The following is a 22992-nucleotide window of genomic DNA, read 5'->3' as shown; positions in this document are numbered from 1 at the left end:
AAAAGAGAGAGAGCAGACACAGGGTGAGTTGAAGATGAAGGGAAGATATCTAAAAGAAAATGAAATTAAGGGATGAGAGAGCAACATACTGAGAGAGGGAGATAGGGAGAGATAGAATGGGGTGGATTATCTCGCATAAAGGTGGCAAGAGGAAGCAGTTCTGTGGGAGGAGGGGAGAGGGCAGGTGAGGGGGGAATGAGTGAACCTTGCTCTCATCAGATTTGGCCTGAGGAGGGAATACCATACATACTCAGTTGGGTATCTTACCCCACAGGAAAGAAGAGGGAGGAAGATAAAAAAAAATAAAGGGGTGGGGGATGATGGAGGGGAGGGCAGATGGGGGTGGAGGTAATCAAAACAAACACTTTGGAAAGGGGACAGGGTCAAGGGAGAAAATTCAATAAAGCAGGATGGGTTGGGAAGGAGCAAAATGTAGTTAGCCTTTCACAACATGAGTATTGTGGAAGGGTTATACATAATGATACATGCGTGGCCTAGGTTGAAGTGCTCAACTTCTTAGGGAGGGTGGGTGGGAAGGGAAGAGGGGAGAGAATTTGGAACTCAAAGTTTTAAAAACAGATGTTCAAAAACAAAAAAAAAGTTTTTGCATGCAACTAAAAAATAAGATACACAGGCAATGGAGTGTAGAAATTTATCTTGCCCTACAAGAAAGGAAGGGAAAAGGGGATGAGAGGGGAGGGGGATGAAAGAGGGGAGGGCTGACTGGGGAACAGGGCAACCAGAATATATGCCATCTTGGAGTGGGGGGGAGGGTAGAAATGGGGAGAAAATTTGTAATTCAAACTGTTGTGAAAATCAATGCTGAAAACCAAATATATTAAATAAATAAATTTAAATTAAAAAAAAAATAAAATAGAAAACCTGAAAAAAAATAGAACTACTGCTGAAAATAACATTATACACAATGCAAATTATGGGCTAAAAAACTAGCCAAACTATTAAAAAAAACCACAAAAACCCAAGTAAATTAGCAATTAAACATTTGAAGAAGAACTTAGAAAAATACAAGAATCTACACACCATGTTTCAGGAAACCACCAAATAAAATTCTCAGAATTGGCCAAAACAGGACAACTACAAAGATGAACACAGGATTTAACACGCCTATATGCATCTTTGTTAGACTCCAGTGCTTTAATGATAGGAGGAAATATTATGTTTATAGAAAGAGCAAAAATAAATGATTAATAAGTAATAATAAATAGGATCACAGTGGACTTTTTAATGAAGATCAGGATCACATAAGTTGCAAAACAATATTTACCAAATTAAGAAATATGAACAGTGAACCCAAATTATCTAATAAGACTGAGAATGTTTAAAGAAGATGTTTGAGAAGTGAATGCATTTTGAAAAGTTTACAGAGACATACCTTCTTCAAGAAAACCTAACAACAAAATATCTAGAAAAAAGAAGATATTTAAAACAGCTAAGATAAAATAGTTGCGTGTAGTAGTACGTGTTCTGAGATGATGTTGCTAAATCTTACTCAAACTAGTAGACTGGATTCCAACATCCCAGATACTATATATCCTCAGGACTGGAGGCTCTGAGAGGTAAGTGTATTGATATTGCAACTCTTAAGTTTGCTTTCTGCTATTATTGATTGATTGATATTAGTCAGCCAAACTGACTAATTTAAGCCAAATTCACTTTTAGAAAGGAATATTTGCTAAGAACAGTTGTATAACATATCCCCTACAAAAGTCTGTGACATACTCTCCCATCAGTTCATGCAGACTCCAGGGAAAAGTCAGTTTAAGCATAAAGAGCACATATTGCAAAGTGGTAACTCACAGTTCCTAAAAGTGCTTTTGCTAGAGCCCTCAAGATGTTTTCCTTAGATTTAATATAGTGTTTCTATTGCACTCTTTGTAGAGTTGTGAATCTGCTTTCTTTATCTCATCCAATCTATCCTTGGCTCTTGATAAATGACATCAACTGTTACAGAGATGTTGCTAGGATGCCAATTAGAAATCCAAAATATCCCCAACCCTTCAAAGTTTACAAGGTCCTCCTCCAACAAAAGCTGAGGCTAAGGGATTCTCTTCCCACCCAAGTGGTTCTTTGTCAGGAGTTTGACTTAAACTCTCTTGTGGCTCACTGCTCTCTCACATGAGATTCCAGTAAGTTTAGTTTTATACAGGTCACAGAGGAATGGCCAAGTCCTTCAGAATGTCTAAATAGGTTTTCTGGTAGACCTAGAAAGATATCCAGGCCTTGTTCATACCTGGTGAGCAAGTATATGTTCTTACCTGACATAAATATTAAGAGGTGAATTCAACCCCACTTTGCACTAAATGTGAATCCTATAGAACATTATATTACATAAATCAGTAATGTTTTTAAATTGTTTTGAGAGAAATAAGAGGGGGAAAGACCTCAAGTTATCTCCTCTTGTATTGGAGGGGTACCAGTGGAATCCTTAATCTAAAAAGGGGCAGTCCAAGGTAAAGCAAAGGTAACATTGTCATGACAAAAAAAATTTTTTTGAAGTAGTTCTGTTACATAATAATGAAAATAACAAAAATAAGAAAGTGTAAAATGTCTTCTGTTAGAATAGTTCAAGGAAAACTACCTATTATAAGACTAAGTGAGAGATTTCTATATATTCGAAATTAATGGCTCTTATAAAATTGACCATGCTATTGCCAAATCGCAAAAAGTAAGAGTGACACTTATGCTATAAGATATTTCATTCTAACCTGGAAATATAAAAAGACATAAAGAAAGGCATGATATTATGCCAAAATTTTGTAAAAATTAAAGCTGATCTTAAATGTATATACATTTGATTCTGTAGCAAATTCAAAATTCATTCATTTTCTGGACCAATAGAACTAGATAAAAAAATAATGCATAAGGAACTGACATATATCTCTAAAACAGAAAACAGACATTCCCCAACATAGCAATAAAGCTCAAACAGCATAAAGGGACAATTTATTAAAGAGGAAGAGAGAATGGATAGTAACTACATGAAAAGATAATCAAATTCCCTAATGGAGGAATGCAAGTCAAAATATTATATATCAAACTGTACTCACTAGAATTTCAAAAAAATATTTGTTTGTAAATAAAAAAACTACCTGAATTTACTCTTATTGGGTCACTAGGCATGCAGGTCCCATGATACAAAGTTAGTATGATGGCAGATTGGTCCAAATGTTTTGGATAGCAACACTAAGGATTAATAAATAGGATAATAGTGCATTTTTCAGAAAGAATAAGAGAAGATTACAGAAGACGATATACAATATTAAAAAGTATGGACTGTGAACCTTAAATTATCTATCCAACAATGAATTAGAAATATAATCATGCCTTTTGGAATTTGCAAGTCTATTGCTAGAATTTCTACCCCCAAAAAAGTCCTTAAAAAGGATCTAGCTGTACGTAAACATGCAAACTATTCTATTTTTCTATTTTAATAGCAAAAAAGTAACCATTTCATATATTCAAAAACTGCAGATTATAATCTATCGAGAGCAAGTACTAAATGATGGACAGCTTGAAAGCCTCATTATCCAGGTAGTATCTAGAAACCTAGAATATTGCCCCCAGAATAGTGAGTTTATTCTTCAGAAAGGATTTATGGGAGTATATGGACAAGAGTTGAGCATATTAAGAAGTCATGAATGTGTTGTGGTACACTATTTGGAGGGAAAATGTACATTGATAATACTGAAATACTGGAATATATCCAGCATTTGTGCAGCCTGTCTAATTTGCTGGATACTTGTTTAATATAAATTCTGAATAAGTTATTCAATAATACTCAATTTGACTATATCTTAATATAATAAATTTCAGTGATTAAAAAAATCAAATACTCATTAATTCAAAGATTATTAATAGAGAAGATATCTAAAATGCTCTGATCTTCCACCACACAATAGCCACTAGTATGTCAACAACCCTTCGTGACAAATATGGGATTCAACTGGATATAATAAATTCAATGTCGTATTTAGTGTTAGGAAGACCTGGGATCAAGTCTTACCTCGAACACTTAGTAGCTACATGGGTACATCATGGGTAAATCCTGTAAAGGCTCTTATTCTCTGTCCTTTCATTTGTAAAACAGGGATAATAAAAGCACTTGCCCTTAAAGGGTTGTCGTGAGAATCAAATTAAATTATATGTGTAAAGCACTTTACAAATTACAAAGTGGCATATAAATGTTAGCTATTCTTATTATAAACAGCAGTTAGTTGAAGATGTAAGCTTTCCAGAATAATTCCATGGTTTTTAAAGATCATCTGGTCTTCAGTTGGATTTATATTTAAACCTTCAATATTTTCTTCATTGATTATCTTTCTAAATTTTTAAATCTTAGCAGTTCCCAGGCATACTAAATAATTTACAAATTCAGCGCCAAGGCAAAAAAAAATCACTAATTCAATCATGTTCTTGCCATTGTCAGTTTCTGGACTATAGCCAAGAAGAGATTTTCTGATAGCACTTATAAATGTAAAGTACAACACCCTCCATTGTTATCAGAACAAAGATCATTTACTTTGAATGGCTCAAGATATGTAAACACAGCTGGTCCAATAACTTGCCTGGTAATGCAATGTGCTGCCACATAAGGGAGCCTGGGTTAGGTATGACCCCAGGACTCTCATTCCACCCACTGAAAAAGGCTAGAGGCTTTACTGACAAAATGCATCTATTCCTTACTGGGAAGAGGGAAAGATCTTAGCTTCCTACGAAAGATTCTCCTTTTCCCCCTCCTGGCTACTGAGCCTTCCTAAGAAATCCTCAGTATTACTTGAAATACAATCTGGCCAATATCCTCATATTTAAAACAAATGATTATCAACTGTCAGGCACTGTTTAATGGAGAGAAGTATCATAAATAAGCACAGACAAAAAGACAGGTCTCATAGCTATAAACATGTAAGGAGAACAAAGAGAAGAATACTCCATTTTCTTTGCTTCTTAAATATTTAGGAGTGATTGTAGATATTGGCAATCCATGAGATTTCCATATGCCTCTCAGTTTTGCACTCCTAATCTGTAGCTGAATTCCACAGTACTGCATGTAAGATTGACAGTCTCTACACACAATTACAAGTGATGACCTTCATATATTAGATTAAGTCAATCAATGAATAAATATTTATTAAGAAACTAGTATATGTAAGGAACTGTGATAAGCAATGGAGATGCAAAGAAAACTAAGACACCCATTCTCTAGGAGCTCACGGTCTAATGGAGAATACAACAGGCAAACAACCGTGTACAAACAAAATTGTTTGGAGAGAAACAATAAATTGGAGAAAATTAATAGAGGGAAGGCATTATAATTAAGGAGGATGAAGAAAAACTCTCTATAGAAGGTAAAACTTTAGCTTGAACTTGAAGGTAAAAAATCCCCTTCTTGTCTTTTTGAGAGATGGTACCAAAAAACCATATATCACTGTCATGAAAACCTAAATGAGGGATAGCTTCCTTTTCTTCTATAAACTTTTTAAACTTTCATTTAAATCTAGACAGGTACTGTTTTAGTTTTTTCAGTGTCTCTTTGGATCTGTGACCTCACTGACACAGAGGTAAGGGAAGAGAATAGGAATTCATTAGTTGCTTACTACTGCCAGACACTGTGTAAATCTTGTATAAATATGATCTCATTTGATCCTCACAACACCCTTGGGAGGTGTATGCTATTATTATCTACATTTTACAGATGAGGAAACTGAGACAGGCAGCAATCAAATGAATTGCCCAGGGTCCTGCAGCTAGTATGTAGCTGAGACTGGATTTGAATGCAGGTCTTCCTGACTTCTGGCTGTCCTAGGTAACTCCAACACATGTCTTCCTATACATGCTACTTCACAGAGGGTCCCTCCAAGTTACATGGATATCAATCTGTCAATCAGGCAGTGAGTAAATAAGCATTTATTAAGTACTTGTATTTTGCCAGCCACAAAGAAAGGCAAAAACACAATTCCAGTACCTTCAAGTAGCTTACATGATAATAGGGAAGACAGTATGTAAATAACCCTACATACAAGGCATGTACAGAGTGGAGTAGAATAAGAAAGTCTTCCAAGTAGTAAGGATTTGAGATGAGTCTTGAAGGTAGAAACCAAAAGGGAAAGGTGAGGAGAAAGAATATTCCAGGCATGAGGGATAGCCAGCAGAAAGGCCCCGAAGCAGGAGACTGATTTTTGGTGTGAGCAAAAGCAAGTAGTTGGATTACAGATTCTGTGGAGGGGGGAAAAATGTAACAAGACCAGAAAGTTAAAAAGGGACCAACCTATAAAGGGCTTTAAATCTCTAATGGAGGACTTTCACTTTTTAAGTTATATTTCATTTTTTTCCAGTCTGCAAAAGGTCTGCCTTTTCCCTATCCCATGCTAACATCTTCTACCCCTTGCCCTGCAAGAAAAGCAATGAAAGAAAAACAAAATCCCTGTTACAAATACATGTAGTCAAGGAAAACAAATTTCTACATTGATTGCATCCAAATATGTGTGTGTATGCACATTTACGTATACACACACACAGAGTCTTATTCTGCCAACTGAGACCCTTACCTTTTTCTCTGGATGTGGTTACCATTTCATTAGTCTTCTACAGTTATAGTTGCATTGATCAGAGTCTCTAATTCCTTCAGTTTTTTTGTCTTTGCCATATTGCTGTCATTGTATAAATTGTTCTGATTCTGTTCAATTAACTCTGCATCAGTTCATACAGGTCTTCCCAGTTTTCTCTGAAACTTCCCCCTTCATCATCTCTAATAGCACAATAGTATTCCATCACATTTATATACCATAACTTGTTTATCTATTCTTCAGTTTATGGGCACTTCCTCAGACTTCCATTTGTTGCCACTTCAAAAAGAGCTATAAAAGCTTTTTGTGAATCTTAAAGTTTATTGTGCTTAGGACTTTTCCCTCCCTTATCCTGCCCTCCTTCTAATTCCCCTTTCTCCCTTACTATTTAACAGTTTTGTTTGTATGTTTATGTGTTTGTATTCTTCCCTCATTCTGCCAGTTCAGATGAGAATAAGGTTTGAGGGACAGCATCTTCCTCCACCTCTTGTTTACCTTGGTGCCTACTTGTACACCCTGATTGTGTGAGGTAATTTTCCCTAACCTTCATTTACCTATCCCTACTCCCGCTTTCCATTCTTCTCCTAAGTTAAAGATGACACAACTAAGCCACTCCCAGGACTTGTCTAACTGATGATGATGATAGAAATCAGAGGTGACACATATATCATCTCTCCATATTAAAATGTTATGGATTTACCTTTAGTCCCTTATCATTGTTCATTCATGTTTACTTTTCTTTGTTGCTCTTAATTCCTATGTTTGAACTTCAAAGTTTCTAGGAAGCTCTGTTCTTTTTATCAAGTATGCTTGGAATCTTCTATTTCATTAAAGGTCCATCTCCTCCCCCTTTTCTACCCCCCAATAGGATTGTATTTATTTTTCTGGGTAAAGTTTTTTTGGTTGAAAGCCTATATCCTTTGCCTTCTGTAATATCATTTTCTACTCCTTTATAGCGATGGCTGCTAAGATCCTGACTGTGGCTCCTTGGTACTTGACTTTTTTCTAGCTGCTTGTAGTAGTTTTTTCTTTAATCTGAAAGCTCTAGATTTTGGATATGTTGTTCCTGGGAGTTTTCATTTTGGGATTGCTTTCAGGAGGTAGCTGATGGATTCTTTCTATGTCCACTTTGCCCTCTAGTTCCAAGAGATCTGAGCAGTATTCTTTTAAAATTTCTAGAATTATGATGTTTAGGTTCTCTTTGTGGTCATGGAGTTCAGGTAGTCCAATGATTCTTAAAATTTTAGTCCTCTGTCTGCTTTCCAGATTAGTTATTTTTGCTGTGATACATATATTTTCTTCTATTTTTCAGTCTTTTGACTTTAATATTTCTTGCTGTCTCATAGAATCGTTGGCTTCTATTTTACTTAATTTTAAGAAGCTTTTTTGTGCAAGGTTGTATAACTCTTGTGCCATGCTCTTAATTTTCTTTCCAATTTTTTCTTTCATAGTTCTAATTTCATTTCTGATTTTTAAGTGGACTCATTTAACTTGTTAAAAAAAATTTAGCTCTTTATGAAAAAAACCCTTTTAATTCACGTCTAAAAATTCTACTTAACTTGTCCCCCCAAGCAATGCTTTTCTTAGATGTTTTACTTATGGATAATTTGAAAACATATTCTAGAGAAAAAGAAACAAGCCTAGTGTCTGTGGAAATCTGGGCATCTGGAAACTATGTCAGATTTGCCTCCTGTGATCCTGAAATCAAGAAATCATAGGTGGAACTTCATTTAGTACCTAAGAATGTGTTTTCCTTTGTAAACAGAGTCACGGTTAGTGTTGCTGCTTGAGAAGGCTGAGGTGAGAACCCTATCCTTAATGGGGGTCATGCTTACTACAAATATAAACCAAAGAGAAACCACTGACCATACGTCCACAGCATGGCGATGAACTCTGAGGAAAATCCCAGTAGAGAAGGTAACCACCAGCACATTGAAAACCATTCAAAGAGAAACTAGCTAAATGTAAGACTGTCCAGCCATGGCACCAGGACTATACAGGGGAAGGAGTGCTCTGGAAGGAAGGAAAGAAGTGACCATTTATATGGTACCTGTTACCTACCAGGCACTATACTAAGTGCTTTACAAATATTATTTCATTTGATCCTCACAACAACCCTGAGAGGTAGATGTTATTATTATTGCTGTTTTACAGTTGAGGAAATTGAAGTCAACAGAGTGACTTACCCAGGGTCACACAACAGCCACCTGCTTTTGAACTTGTTCCTTGCTCAGTACACATTTTAGGGCCCCTAACTGCTCCCAGTTTGAGTGCTACATTTTTACATGATATATATTAAAGCAACCAGAGGAAATATATTAAGTGGGTGTTCTAGAAAAGATTTATGGAAAGATAAAGATATGGATGGAGGCAGCTAGGTGGCTCAGTGGATAGAGCACAAGGGCTGGAGTCAGGAAGAATTAAGTTAAAATCTGACCTCAAACACTTACGAGATATATAACCCTGAGCACGTCACTCAACTTCTATTTGCCTCAATCCACTGGAGAAGGAAATGGCAAACCATTCCAGTATCTTTGCCAGGAAAATCCCATGGACAATACTGGTGTGCTATAGTCTACGGTGTCATCAGAAATTGGACATGACTGAATGACTGAAAAACAACATAGATAGGAATTGCACAAGATAAAGGGCATAAAGAGGTTGTGATCTGAATGGGCAAAGGGATGAAACCACAAAGCCATCAGTATCTTCCTTTGTTGTAATTGGAAGAAGGCAATCTTAACAGAAATAAGCTAATTTTAAAACAATATTCATCATCATTATGATTTACTGTTTTCCCTTTATTTACATGGTGCTGTAGGTGGAGCACAAGTATTTTGAATCAAGTAACAAGCTGTACAATTAATATTACTTTAATGGTAAAAAGTTGTTTCAAAGTTTTTACTTCCAAGGTATCATACACAAGACACCTAATACTTTTCAGCACACTTGAGGATTTTATGCTCTTTCTAAATAAACTGAAAATATGGTTCTCAGCTGCATATGTGATGACAGACTGAGGGGAAAAATTCTGCAGTAGACACAAAGGTTGCTAAAAAGCAATAAGGAATGTTTGAATCTTCTCGGTTATGAGTGATGACTTAGTCATTCCAGACAACATTGTGATGTAAGTAGCTCTTCATCTGAAAGGGAGTAGTTAAATTTGAAATAGAATATGTGGTGGGAAAACATGCCCAATGATTGACTCATGCTAAAATGAATTTCATCAATATTAAATAAAATATAACATTTCAAAGTCAATTCAACAAATACCTATTAAACATCATCCAACACTGTGCCCAGAGCTATGAGGAGCATAAACAAAGTTAAAGATGAGGGCCCAGCCTGGACTTTCCATCTCATTACAAAACACAAGAGCAAAACAGCTAGAGAACAATGCCTTGAAGAAGCTCAGGTTTCTAGTTCCAGGATGTTTGCTGTTGCCTTGTGCAATCAAAAATAATTTGTGCATTCCATCTCTAAGTTTCCTAACTTTTAAGTGTCTTAAATGGAGACTACATCTGCTTCCACATTGGCAAGTTAGGTTAATTCCTATGATGCTGAAAGAGTGTCTAAAGGCTATAGAAGTACTGTGTGACAACTCATGACAAGAGCTAAGCCACAGTCATTCAATAACAAATTATTTGGTGCCACTGTCTTACCTTCCACTAGTGCCTCTGGAGAAACTCTGCATCTCTGCACAACACAAGGTAGGTAAACATTTTGTATGGTAGTCCAAATTTGGCAGAATTGTAATGATTTCATTCATTCCTATTTTTATATTTCTAATAATATTTAGATATAACACCTTAAATATAAAATAAAATATTCACTGTTGTTACTTTTATAATTCTAGATTCCATTGATTTTGCATTTTTCTATTTCATTCTCTAGGGAAGGTAGGGGGTACAGCAGATGGAGTGCCAGGCCTGGAGTCAGGAAGACTCATCTTCCTGAGTTCAAATCTGGCCTCAGACACTTAAAAGCTGTGTGACCGTGGGCAAGTCACTTAACCCTATTTGCCTCAGTTTCTCACTCTATAAAATGAACTGGAGAAGAAAATGGCAAACCACTCTAGCATCTTTGCCAAGAAAACCCCAAATGGGGTCATAAAGAGTTGGATGTAACCAAAATGACTGAACAACAAAATTTCTTTTTCTAATTGATGCATGGTCGTAGATTCTGTAATTGGCTTTTATCTGAATTGATGAACATCTGCACACCAGGATATTCTCAAAAAAAAGGGCTAAACTGTCAAAATTTACTGATTCAAGCTTTGAGGGTTTAGGTATATTTTATCACTAACGTAATTGAAATTCAAATTCATATAATACTGGCATTATATGAAAGACATCATATGATTTGAGATATAGATCACAATCACGAAATTTTTGTTACTTATGCATAATATATATGCTTAATATGCATATATACATATATTCATCAAGATGGTTAAATATAGCATAATCTTTTAACAGAAATAAATAACATTCTAGATACAGTTTAGTACTTTATCACTTCCATTATCAATTCCTGGTTTTATCTCATATTTTGATTAGAATGCTCCTTTGTGAGAGGCACCACTACATAGTGGAAGGAGAACCGGACTTAAGTCAAAAGGTCTGAGATCAAATCCTGACTCTTACACTAACTAACTGTGTAACAGCAGAACCACCACTCATGCTCTTTGAGAAATCTTAGAGAACAGGAAAAGTGATAGAGGACTGTACAAGGACAGATATGTTTCCATTTTTTAAAAAAGAGAAGGGAAGTTTTTCCAGAACACCACCATCTCTCCCTTCATTATCCTTTTTATTTTGATTTGGTACTGGCCTATCCAATTGCTCTGAACAAAGGCTGATACCCCAAGTTCATTCCTAGTTAATCAAGAAGCTTTCTGACTATAAGTAGGATCCTTGTATTCTTACTTTACCTTCTCATACACTTTTTTTGTGAGAAAGCATCATTTGACTCGGGATAGAGGACAGGAACAGACAATATATAGTTACCACAATACAGGCAATGCCCTCTTACAGGGTTAAAAAAAAATTCCCCTTTTAGATTATACAGCCAATGGTCATTAAACAGGCAACAATAAATATTTTTTTAAGTTGCTTCAAGTTCTAGTATGGATCTCCATGTGGCATCCACAAAAGAAAATTTAAGCAAAGACAAAGTCTCCAACCATGGGAAGGGGAGTGAGAAAGTGTGTAACCAGGGCTACTGTGACCAGGGCTACTACTACTTTATTTAAAGGTTAGGTAACTCCTAGGCTGAAGGGAATTATAGGTTGAGTCTTTGAAGTGGAGAAAGGGAGGAAAATTACTGCTAATAAACAAGCTAGATAAAGCATTGAAGATCCCTCCTAATAACTTCTGCCAGACTGATTGTTTAAGATTTCAGTATGGTGGCAGAGATCTACTAGTAAGGAACATCTATCATTCCAATTTATCCTGATATGAATAATTAGTGGTCATATGTCCTGGCCTTCTACTGGTCATTAATAAATAAGTATTAGGAAATTATTGAATAGATTTGAGAAAAGGAATAACATGATCAGACCTATAGACAAGGAAGAATAATCTTCCTGAAGATGGACTGGATGAGTGGGGAAGTAGAACATTGGTTAGGAAGTAGGACTTTACTAGGGTAGTAGCTATGGGAATAAATAGGATAGTTATTTGAGACGCATTATAGATATTTCTTCTAAGAGTAAAATATGAAATTGGTGACAGATTAGAATTAGAAGCAGGAAGAGAAGAAAGGCTCAGATATGACTCTAAGGTATCCAGCCAGAATGGGGGGAAACCATCATTTTTATCATTACAAACATAAGGCCAGGCCATGTGCCTAGGAAACATGGCAAACACATTCATGTCTTTGCTTTTGAAAGTGTATAGTATAAGCAAGACAAAAATAGGTTGGACAGCATGTTTCTTAGAAAGTCAAACAGACAGTTACATCAATCAAAATCAAATTCATTAAGGGGTGTAATAACTATTGCCAGAATATAAATCAAAAAGCCTGAATTGAACATTGGAAAGATCTCAGAAACCATCCTTTCTTAGTCTACAAGCCCCTATAAGGAACTTATTCTCAATGTACGATCATCCTAATCATTATTAATGTTTTCAGACTACTCCTCAAAGTATTTCCAACAACGGCATTTACTATGATTGCCAAATCATATTTCCATTGATTCTGCATTGCTCTATTTCCTTTTCTAATTGATGCATGGCCAGAGATTCTGTTCTTGGCCTTTAGCTGAACTGATGTACACCTGCACTCCAGGATGGTCCCATAGGATCAGGCTGATTGCCAAAAGCATTTGCATATACACGAAAGTGTGTTTATGTAATGGCAGTAGCACCACCATTCATCAAGAGATTTTGTTCAGTTCAAAATTTAGTACTGACTCCAACATGTGTATGTGTAGGTCTGTTAACCATTAAAGGAGAAAATAAAATTATTAAGTAGTGTTGTTTACTTTGGGACAAGGAAAGGATACCCTTAATTGTACTAACTATTTTACATTAAATTAGGCATAAACTACAGTTAGGTAAACAATGAAACAGAACACTACCATTTTAAAAACCAGTTCTAATCATTCAAAATGATGCCAGATTTGTTGAAGACATATTCAAACAAATCCAAGAGGGAGTTCATCTCACCAATGAGGAAACTGAGGCAGAAAGAATATGGGATTTGACCTAGGATTCAGAGAATCAATGTCAGATTTTGGATTAGACCATTAAATTCTGTACTTAGAACACACATCCTGGGATCTTTAGACAGTACAATCACATGCAAGTACTGCCCAAACTTGTATTATGTCCCCTGGAAGAAATAATAGAGTAACTAAATGAAATATAGATGAATAATGTGAGAGTCTGTGCAACATGCTCTCCTATCTTTTTTTTTTGCTTGCTGTTGAAAGGTCTGTCCCACCCAGAAATGACCTCCTATTGCCTCAAATATTTTGTTGATGAAAGTTATTATTAGTTTTTAGCCTAAGAGCAACAAAAATGGTAGATGAACTACTAATGCTAAAAATGAGGAATGTCTAAATCAAATTTTGGCCTGAGGCCTTTTCCAGCACAGAGCTGAGTTAAGCCTATTTAGCATCTATTGGTTATTAGCAATAGAGATATATTTATTTTAAAATTAGGCCTGCCCAATAATCATACCACCTTAATCCTTGGAATCCAATTTGGGCCATCTACTCTTGCCCAGAGCACTCTGAGTCAATAATATGGTGCTAATTCTTTCCCAAACTTGACTTTGGTGTTATTTCATAGGCTCATTTATGGGACTGTGTCTCTTTGAGAGTGCGATAAGATTCTGTTTCAGATCAGTACCATTAAGGCCAGTCCAATTTCACAGAGTCAACTTCAATAGCCCTGAAAGAGACACAATCTCCCTCAGGATCACTGAGATGGGTTCTGAACTGAGGCTAAATGGGATCACCTTGGTTTGGAGCAGTTTTCCTGATTTAAACTCTAAACTCTAGGCCATTTCTGAAAATAAATCTGCTTCTGGGAATAAAGTAGGCAGTAGAGGCAAGGTATTGAATTAAATATATTGTAGTCATACTTTTCTAGCTATGGGCAGGGAAAATCTAGTTTTGAAATTTAGCAGCTCATATATAAGGGTGATAGGGTATGATGCTGAAACTATTAATTAAAATGCTATTTGGAGGCAGATATGTGGTCATAATTTAGCCACACTATTTTCTGATTCCCATTGGGAAAGATTAATTAATTACTACCCACTCTGAGGTATGCAATTTTTGGGACAGGGATTGCTCTCAGGGGATAAGAAGAAGCTACTTAGGGGAGCCACAAACTAACCTAGTATAATTTACTGCCTAAGGTGCTTCTCTATAACCATAATGACCAAAATGTCATGGGACCAAAAGTTCAGTCAATTTAGTTTACTATGAATCCTCCATGCCCCATGAGCAAGGAAAAAAGAAAGAAGGAGGAAAAAAAAAACAGAAACAAAAGAAAGCTTCCAAGCTCTAGCCTTAAAGCTTTGGCATGAAGATAAATTTTAGCGAACTGAGTGGACCTAATTTTCTCTCTCAAAAACAAAATGTACATGCATGTACACAAATCCTGGTGACTTAACCTTTTTATTGGTGAAATGGGACTACTTAAACATTTTGAAAACCAAACTATCATGCTCCTATTATTATAACTGTGTCAGACTAATAATAGCTACCACTTATATAGTGCTTGAAGGTTTTCAAAGTGTTGTATGTATGTTATATCATTTGATCCTCACAAGAACCTTGTGAAGTAGGGGCTATTATTATCCTCATCTTACAGCTGAGGAAATAGAGGCTGAGAGAAGTTAAAAGACTTTCTTAAAGTCTCACACCAAGTAAATGTGTGGCAGGACCCAAACCGAGGTTTTCCTGACTTCATGTGTACAGCACTGTCACTTGACTCAAAACTCTCTTTGCTTAAGGGCTTTTTGTGTATGGAAAATGGAGACGTTAATATTTTTCTCCCCACCTACCCTAAAGGTAAGGAGTGCAGATTAATGAGGCAACATACATAAAGCAATTTGAGCTTCTTGCAAAAACATGCTACTGAGATACAAATTAATACCGTCATTGTCACTATCACATGGTTTAAGATATTTCCAAATTTGAAATGACAATTTGAAAAGTGATTATATAGAACCATATGTCAGTATACTGCATAATTTAAATTCAGTCTGAAGATAGTTGTCTTTGCATGCTTGAGGCCTCTATTAAAACATTCTTTTGACCAGAGCACATTCAGTAGGCCACTTATATTCTCCACTGCAAGGAATATAATGCAGTTACAAGAACAGGCATGAACAGGTAACACCTGCAGAAAATGGATTTTTCAAGCAATCAGTTCTATAAGGCATGTTTATATTACAAAGTCCACCATGGTGACTGTGAGGGACACCAGTAAACCCACACTAAGTGCTTGATACATAGGATATGTGACCTGTTGACTAAAAATTGCACAGCACAAGAATAGTTGACACCAGATACCACTCCACTTAGATATTGGAGTTTTTTTTTTTGATTAATAAAATTCTTATTGTAAGGGGAAAAATCCTTTTATTTCTCCAGAATCATTCTATATGCTATACGTCACAGTGACTGTTCCAAACCTTCTTTTCTCTCCTCAAGCCCCACCCCCCACCATCCATTTTCCCACATCCTTCTCTTGTACTTTACAAATGTAACACTTCTCCCCAGGACTCAAACTCACAGGCCGGATCCCCAGAGGGTGATTGCTACCTTGGGTTGTTGGTACCCTTTGACAAGCTAGTCCTAACGCAACAGCACATGAGTCTCAAATGATATGCTTCTTTTTAATAGCCAACGAGCAGACACAATTAACCCTTAGCAAAAGCATTTTGCTAAAACAGCAGTATAAAACTAGTCAGTCAATAAGCATTTATTAAGTGCCTATTATGTGCAGGCACTGTGTTGAATGCTTGGGTTGTAAAGAAAGGCAAAAGGCAATCCCTACCCTTGAGGACTTCACAATCTTATGGGAGAGGAAACAAAGAAACAAGTTCATACAAACAAGCTATATACTGGATAAATTGGAAATAGTCAACAGAGGGAAGACACTAGAATTAAGAGGTCTTAGGGAAAGGTGGAGTTTTAGTTGCAACTTGAAAGGGAAGTCAGGAGGCAGAGATGAAGAGAGAGAAGATTCCAGTCATGAGGAACAGCCACAGTCAATGTCTGGGGCTGAGATATGGACAGTAACTACAAAACATTCCCCCGATATACCAGGGAGACAAGGCCCCAAACAATACACACAATGTCAATGAGAAGAATGGGCACAAGGTTAGAGCAGGTGCATGGAAAGCATACATGTATGCCAAGACAGCTCACAACTTCTGGTTCTGCAGGGCTTAGACATCCTTTATTTCTTTGTAGAGTATTTAAACATTTGTCTTTTGGTGGAGCATCTATTCCAGGCAGCTCACTTAGCTGCGTTTCCAGTGTCTGCATCTTTTTAGAACTGTCTCTCTTATCTGCAACCAGGCATCCTTTCCTCCAAAGTGATTCCTCTCTTAAGTGAATGACTTTCTGCATTTGTGTCTGGAGTGTGTGCGTGTGTGTGTGTGCGCATACACGTGCACACGCGCACTTGTGTGTCTGTTTTCTCATGTGGGCTCCAAATACTCTCAAGCTGATGAACTCTCAAATCGTTTCTTGGGGTGTCTTCCACTCTGCTACTACATCCATGGATTTTAGGGAGGGGGGGAAATGAGACTCCACTCTCCCCTCCAACAAGTCTCCTCCACAAAGCACTCCCAAGTCTGCCCTCTTGACTTGGAACTTTTCCCAGCCTTTAGTTGTATTTAAAGTCCTGAAAAGGTTTGTCCAACTTTTCCTTATCCAGTGAGGTTGAATTGTTAATTCCAGCAGAAAAAAAGGGTCTAAAATTCATTAAGGGATCACTTGGTCATTGTAATTTTACAGATATTTTAACATATTGCTACTACCATCAAATCTCATTTTCTGTGATTATCTCAGTTGGGCAGGGATAGGGGTGGGGCATCACATCTCATTCCTTTACAATGAGAAAAAGAAGCCATTGACATGTCTTCCAAATTCTTCCCTTCTCTGTATCTCACAAGCTCTTCACATCATTCCCCCATTCTCTCATCTTTGGCTACAATCTTGGAAGAAGTAGGTGTTCTCACAAAGGCCAACCCCTCTATTTACCCTTATTCCCATCCCTTCCTCTCTTCTGCAGAAGATTGATTCCACAATCATCCCCTCTATCTCCCTACTTTTCAATCTACCCCTGTTCTACCCCTGTCTGGTGGATCCTTCCCTGATTGCTACAAGCACACAACTCTCTTCCATTGCTAAAAAATTTTTTTCCTTAGATCCTAGAATCCCCCAAGCCACTTTCCTATACTTCTTTCTCTCTTCCTTAACTAAACACCTAAACAAAAGTCTACATTCACTGTCTCTATTTACCCTTACCTACTCAACTCTTTGTAATTTGATTTCCTACCCCATCAGTTAACTGAAACTGTTCTCTTTATTGACAGCCTGATGGCCTTTTCTTAATCCTCATCCTTCTTTACTTCTCTGCATTTGACACTCATTGTTAGCTGCTCTCTCCCTGTTTCTCTTTTGTTTTGGGGTTTTTGTTACACTGCTACTTCTTCTACTAATCTGGTCATTCCTTCTCAATATTTTTTCCTCAATGACATCCACACTGAACTCCAAGGCTCTTCTGTGTCTACATTCTCTCTTGGTGATTTCATTAGCTCACATGGCTATAAATATCATTTCTATGCTGATGACTCCAAAATTTATATATCCAGCTTTTGTCTCTCACCTTAACATCCAATCACTGCATATGGGACATTTCAAACTGGCAGTTCTATAGCAATCTGAAACTCAATATGTACAGAAAGGAACTCATTATTCTTCTCGCCCCGCCCTTTCCTCCAGCCCACCCTTCTTCCAATCTTGCTTATTTCTGTTAAGGACACCACCATTTTTTCCAGTCACCCAGGGTGAGTTGCCTCCAAGTTGCCCTATCCTCTTTTCTTCTTCCCTCCTCAGGGTCTGGGCTCTCCCAGAATGTACCAGGATGGCAGGTGAGAAAGAAAATTGCTACTAGGGGATCTTGAAATCCTTATCTTGTCCCTTGTCTGGGCTGGTTGACTGCTTACAGGATTTGAATGAGATGCAAGTCTACAACTTTTGACCACCGCCTCCCCCAATCTGTCCTCCCTTTTATCCCTGTTCCCTTTTCTTTCCCCTTTCCCCTCCTACTGCCTATAGGGAAAGTTAGATTTCTATACCTGAGTATGTTATTCCCTCCTTCAGGGAATCTGATGAGAGTAAAGTTCAAACAGTGCTCATCTCCCTCCCTTCTTTCCCTCTACTGTAATATGTCTTTGTGACTTCATGTGATGTAATTTACCCTTTTCTGCCTCCTCCTTTCCTCTTCTCCCATTACAATCCCTTTTCACCACTTAATTAGGTTTTTTATCATCACATCAAAGTCACCTTAAAGCCACTCCCTCTGTCTATATATATCCCTTCCAAGTGTCCTAATAAAGACACAGTTCTCAAGACTTACAAGTACTATCTGCCCATGGAAGGATGTAAACAGTTTGCCCTTATTGAAAAACATGTTTTTTCCCTTTTCTGTTTACCTTTTTATGCCTCTCTTGAGCCTTATATTTGAAGATCAAATTTTCCGTTGAGCTCTGGTCTTTTCATCAGGAAAATCTGAAAGTCCCCTATTTCATTAAATGTCCATCTCCTGCCCTGAATGATTATGGTAAATTTTGCTGGATAGTTGATCCTTGGTTGCAATCCAAGCTCTTTTGCCTTATGGAATATCATATTCCAAGCCCTCTGATCTTTTTTTTTGGAAGGGGGAAGGGAGGGCAACTGGGGTTAAGTGACTTGCCCAAGGGCACACAGCTAGTAAGTGTGTCAAGTGTCTGAGCCTGGATTTGAACTCAGGTCCTCCTGACTCCACGGCTGGTGTTTTCTTCACCGTGCCACCTAGCCGCTCCTCTCTGATCTTTTAATGTAGAAGCTGCAAGGTCTGGCATAATCCTGACTGTGATTGCATGATATCTGAATTATTTATTTCTGGCTGTTAGCTGTATTTTTTCCTTGACCTGATAATTCTGGAATTTGGCTACAATATCCCTTAGCATTTTCAATTTGGGATCTCTTTCATGAGATGTTCAGTGGATTCTTTCAAAGTCTATTTCACCCTCTGGTTCTAGGACCTCAGGGAAATTTTCATTGATGACTTCTTGAAAGATACTGTCCAGGATCATTTTTTCATCGTGGCTTTCAGGTAGACCAATAATTCTTAAATTATCTCTCCTGGATCTGTTTTCCAGGTCAATTATTTTTTCCAGTGAGGAATTTTACATTTCCATCTTTTTTTTTATTCTTTTGATTTTGTTTGACTGATGCTTGATGTCTCATAGATTCAATAGCTTCCACTTGACCAATTCTAATTTTTAATGAACTGTTTTCTTCAGTTAGCTTTTGTATCATCTTTTCCATTTGGCCAATTGTACTTTTTAAGGAGCTGTTTCCTTCAGTGTACTTTTTTCCATTTTGCCCATTGTATTTTTAGAGGAATTATTCAATTTTTTTTCTACCTCTCTTATTTGACTTTTAAAATCATTCTTGAGCTCTTCCAAGAAAGCTTTTTGTGATTGAGAGCAGTTCATATTCCCCTTTGAGCATTCGGATGTAGGTATGTTGACAATGTTGTCCTCTCCAGAATTTGTGGTTTGATCTTTCCTGTCACCAAGATACTTCTCTATAGTGGTTGTTTATCTTTTTTCCTTTTTGCTCTTGCTCTTTGCCCTTTTTTCTGGCTTTTAAAGTGGATTTCTTCTTCTGAGGCACAGGAGGTACTGTCCCAGGTTTCTTGCACTGGAGACTAGGCATCTCGTTTTGTGTGCTGCAGCTTCAGGTACTGACAGCTAGAGGCTTGTAGCTTACCTGGTGCTGAGCTGGAGCTGGTGGTGGTGGCTGGTGTGTGCCTGCTGTTGGTGCTTGCCTGCTCCACCTCCCTGGGGCTCAGGATCTCCTGCTGATTTGTTTAGGTGAGGCTTGCTGCTGGCTTGCTGGGATGCCTCCATCCTATACTGTTCTCCTTCAGCCACAGCAAGATAGAACATTGCCTTAATCCCCCAGTCTCCTGAGCTAAAAGACCACTGTACCTCATCTTTCTGCTGGCTCCACTATTTTAGGAATTTTCCCCAGGGCAAAATTCTCTGAGTTTTTCATGGTCATTAAGGGAGGGTGAGAGTGACTTACTTACTTACACCGCCATCTTGGCTCCCAGAAGTCAGAATAGGTGACTTTCATCCATTCTGCCTGTGGGCTAACAGCTACAAGAGCAGCCTGTGCTGCTGCTGCTGCTGCCAATTCAATCTGCAAGTCTACAACTACATTCCACTTGATGAAATGGAAGAGTACTAGACTGTACCATCTGCCCTGTCTCTACAACCAGTAGTCTATTGGTACTGTCATCTTAGCTACTTAAGTAACCCAAGGGCCTGTGGGGCCTTGTCTTCCACCCCACCCCTTGAACCCTTTGACTTTCTATTTCCTTTGCATTTGAACTTCCTTTTATGTGTTGTGTCCACTAATTAAAAGGTGAACTCCTTGAGAGCAGGGTATCTTCTAGCCTTTTCTATTTGTGTTCTCAGGATTTACTATATGCTTAGCATACAGTAAGTGTTCAATATGTTTTTTTCATTCATTCATCCTCACCATATCAAATTCATCTCACATATTAAATCAGTTTCCACATCCTGTCATTTATGCTTCTGCAGATCTCTTCCAATTGTCCCTTTCTCTCTACTCACACTCACAACTTTAGCTTAGGCCCTCATCATCTCTTGCCTGCCTAGATTACTGTAGTAGCCTTCTCATTAGTCTCTCAAATCTCTTTCTTCTCCAATCCATCCTTCCTTATGATGCCAAGGTAATTTTCCTAAAGTGCAGGTACAACAATGTTATTACTCTACTCAAATTCTGGTGGTTCCCTATTATCTGTTGGACAAATAAAAACTTTGTCAAATAAAGCCCTTCACGAATTGCCCCAAACCTGTCTTCCTACCTTTATTACACATTATAGAACTTCATACATACTGTTGAACAGTTAAACTGGTATTCTTACTGTTTCTTGTATAAAGTAGATGTGGTAAAGGAGTACGATTCCAATTTGGGTATAAAAAATTATATACAAGAGGATGGTGTGATATAAAGCAATAAAGGTATCATTAGAGCCAAACTACAGTCCATCCTCATTAAACATTAATACAGTCCTTTACATAACTTATATTTATATGAAAATAATAAAATTAATTTGAACATACAGTAAGATTTTATTTATTTTTTCTGCATGTCAAAATGTTAGAAAGCTTTAGAATAGAGGTTCTTAACCTGGGGTCCATGAACTTGATTTTTAGAATATTTTGATAATGGTATTTTGATATATTGGGCTTCCTTTGTAATCCTACTTATTTTACCTCATGCATTTTAAAACCTTATTCTGAGAAGGCTAATCCATAGTCTTCATCAAACTACAAAAGGTGCTCATGAAACAAACAAAAAAAGGCTTAAAAAAGCTTTGCTTTAGAAAAAAAGTCTACCATATCTTATAATGGAAAAATGTGTCTGGTTATGGTTACAGTGGATAGAATTTTGTGTGATGTAATTTTAACACATAAATTCCCTATTTGGTTTCTTTCACATGCAAAGAGATGTCTTCTGTGACTAGTTCTTTGCATGCATGCCTATTTTAATCAGAAGGCTTATGCAAAACAAAAACAAAAATTTAGCTATATTAAACTCAGAAGGTGAAACTAGGTACTAGATTGCCTCAGAATAATTTGTTTGATGTGAGATTCCAAGTGACTACAAACACTAACTTAAAGTACATTGCTCTATGTATCTCGAAAGGATAAAGCTTGCTTTCCTGGAACACTGATATATTTCTCCAGAAATGGAAAAATAAAGAGCCACTTTTATAGTTTGAGCATATTTATGGCATTACTTTATTTTCTCAAAGCATAACAGCATCCATTCATCACTCAGGAGTAGCAAAGCAGTAACCTGATATATGACAAATATTATGAGCTCAATGGCTGATGTCCATTACTGATGGGACTTGCTTACTATTTAGAAAAGATTGGCACTGAAGGATTACTGAGCAAATACAGCACCTGAAAAAACTTGCACTCAACAGTCTGTCATCTGGTCTCTGATCGAGGGCATTACCTGAGAAGAGTAGCTCTTATCTAAAGCTGGAAACTCCTGCCATTGCCAACAATTCTCAACAAAGAGGTTGGAAGGTTGATCCACAGACGTTGCCAGATGGGGGTCTTTGCTTCTTAGGCACCTCATTCCTATTTATAGATCACTTGAGACCACAGTACTTTTTAATAATTGTATAGCCTCACAAACTGATGACAATTGTCTGTGTTCCCTTCCATCTGTAAGTACTACAACTAGTTTGTATTATGTGTCAAAAACAGAAAAGATGGCAAACATTCCCTTTTAATACCTATAAAATATTTATCACTTAAACTGTTTTTGATTTATCATAAAACCAATAGGTTTCCATTGTTATATAATGTTTAAATAGCATGTTATTTCCCCCAAAATTCCATTTTTAAATAAATTTTAAATAAATTCTTATGGAAACATTTGGAACCTACTAATTTTAAAAACCAGTGCTTCCTTTCCATCTCCCATCTCCCCACCCCCTTCCTCTCACTCCTTAAGGGGTCTTCATATCCCCTAGAACTAAACTTGTTTTACTAGTTTGGCCCTCATGGAAAGTAAGCTACCTCTCTCTAGTCATTTCATAATAGATACAGT

The 22992-nt window shown here is 37.1% G+C and overlaps 1 protein-coding gene across 1 annotated transcript in view; it reads right to left on the bottom strand.

Moving 5' to 3' along the window:
- The window catches only part of SLC25A21 (solute carrier family 25 member 21), a 765710-nt gene that overhangs the window by 139373 nt on the left and 603345 nt on the right, over nt 1-22992 (bottom strand). The window lies entirely within an intron of this gene.

Source organism: Trichosurus vulpecula, chromosome 3, assembly GCF_011100635.1.
Source record: "Trichosurus vulpecula isolate mTriVul1 chromosome 3, mTriVul1.pri, whole genome shotgun sequence".
NCBI lineage: Eukaryota > Metazoa > Chordata > Mammalia > Diprotodontia > Phalangeridae > Trichosurus > Trichosurus vulpecula.
Note: the sequence above shows the minus strand (reverse complement) of the source record. Positions and strands in the feature narration are given on the sequence as shown.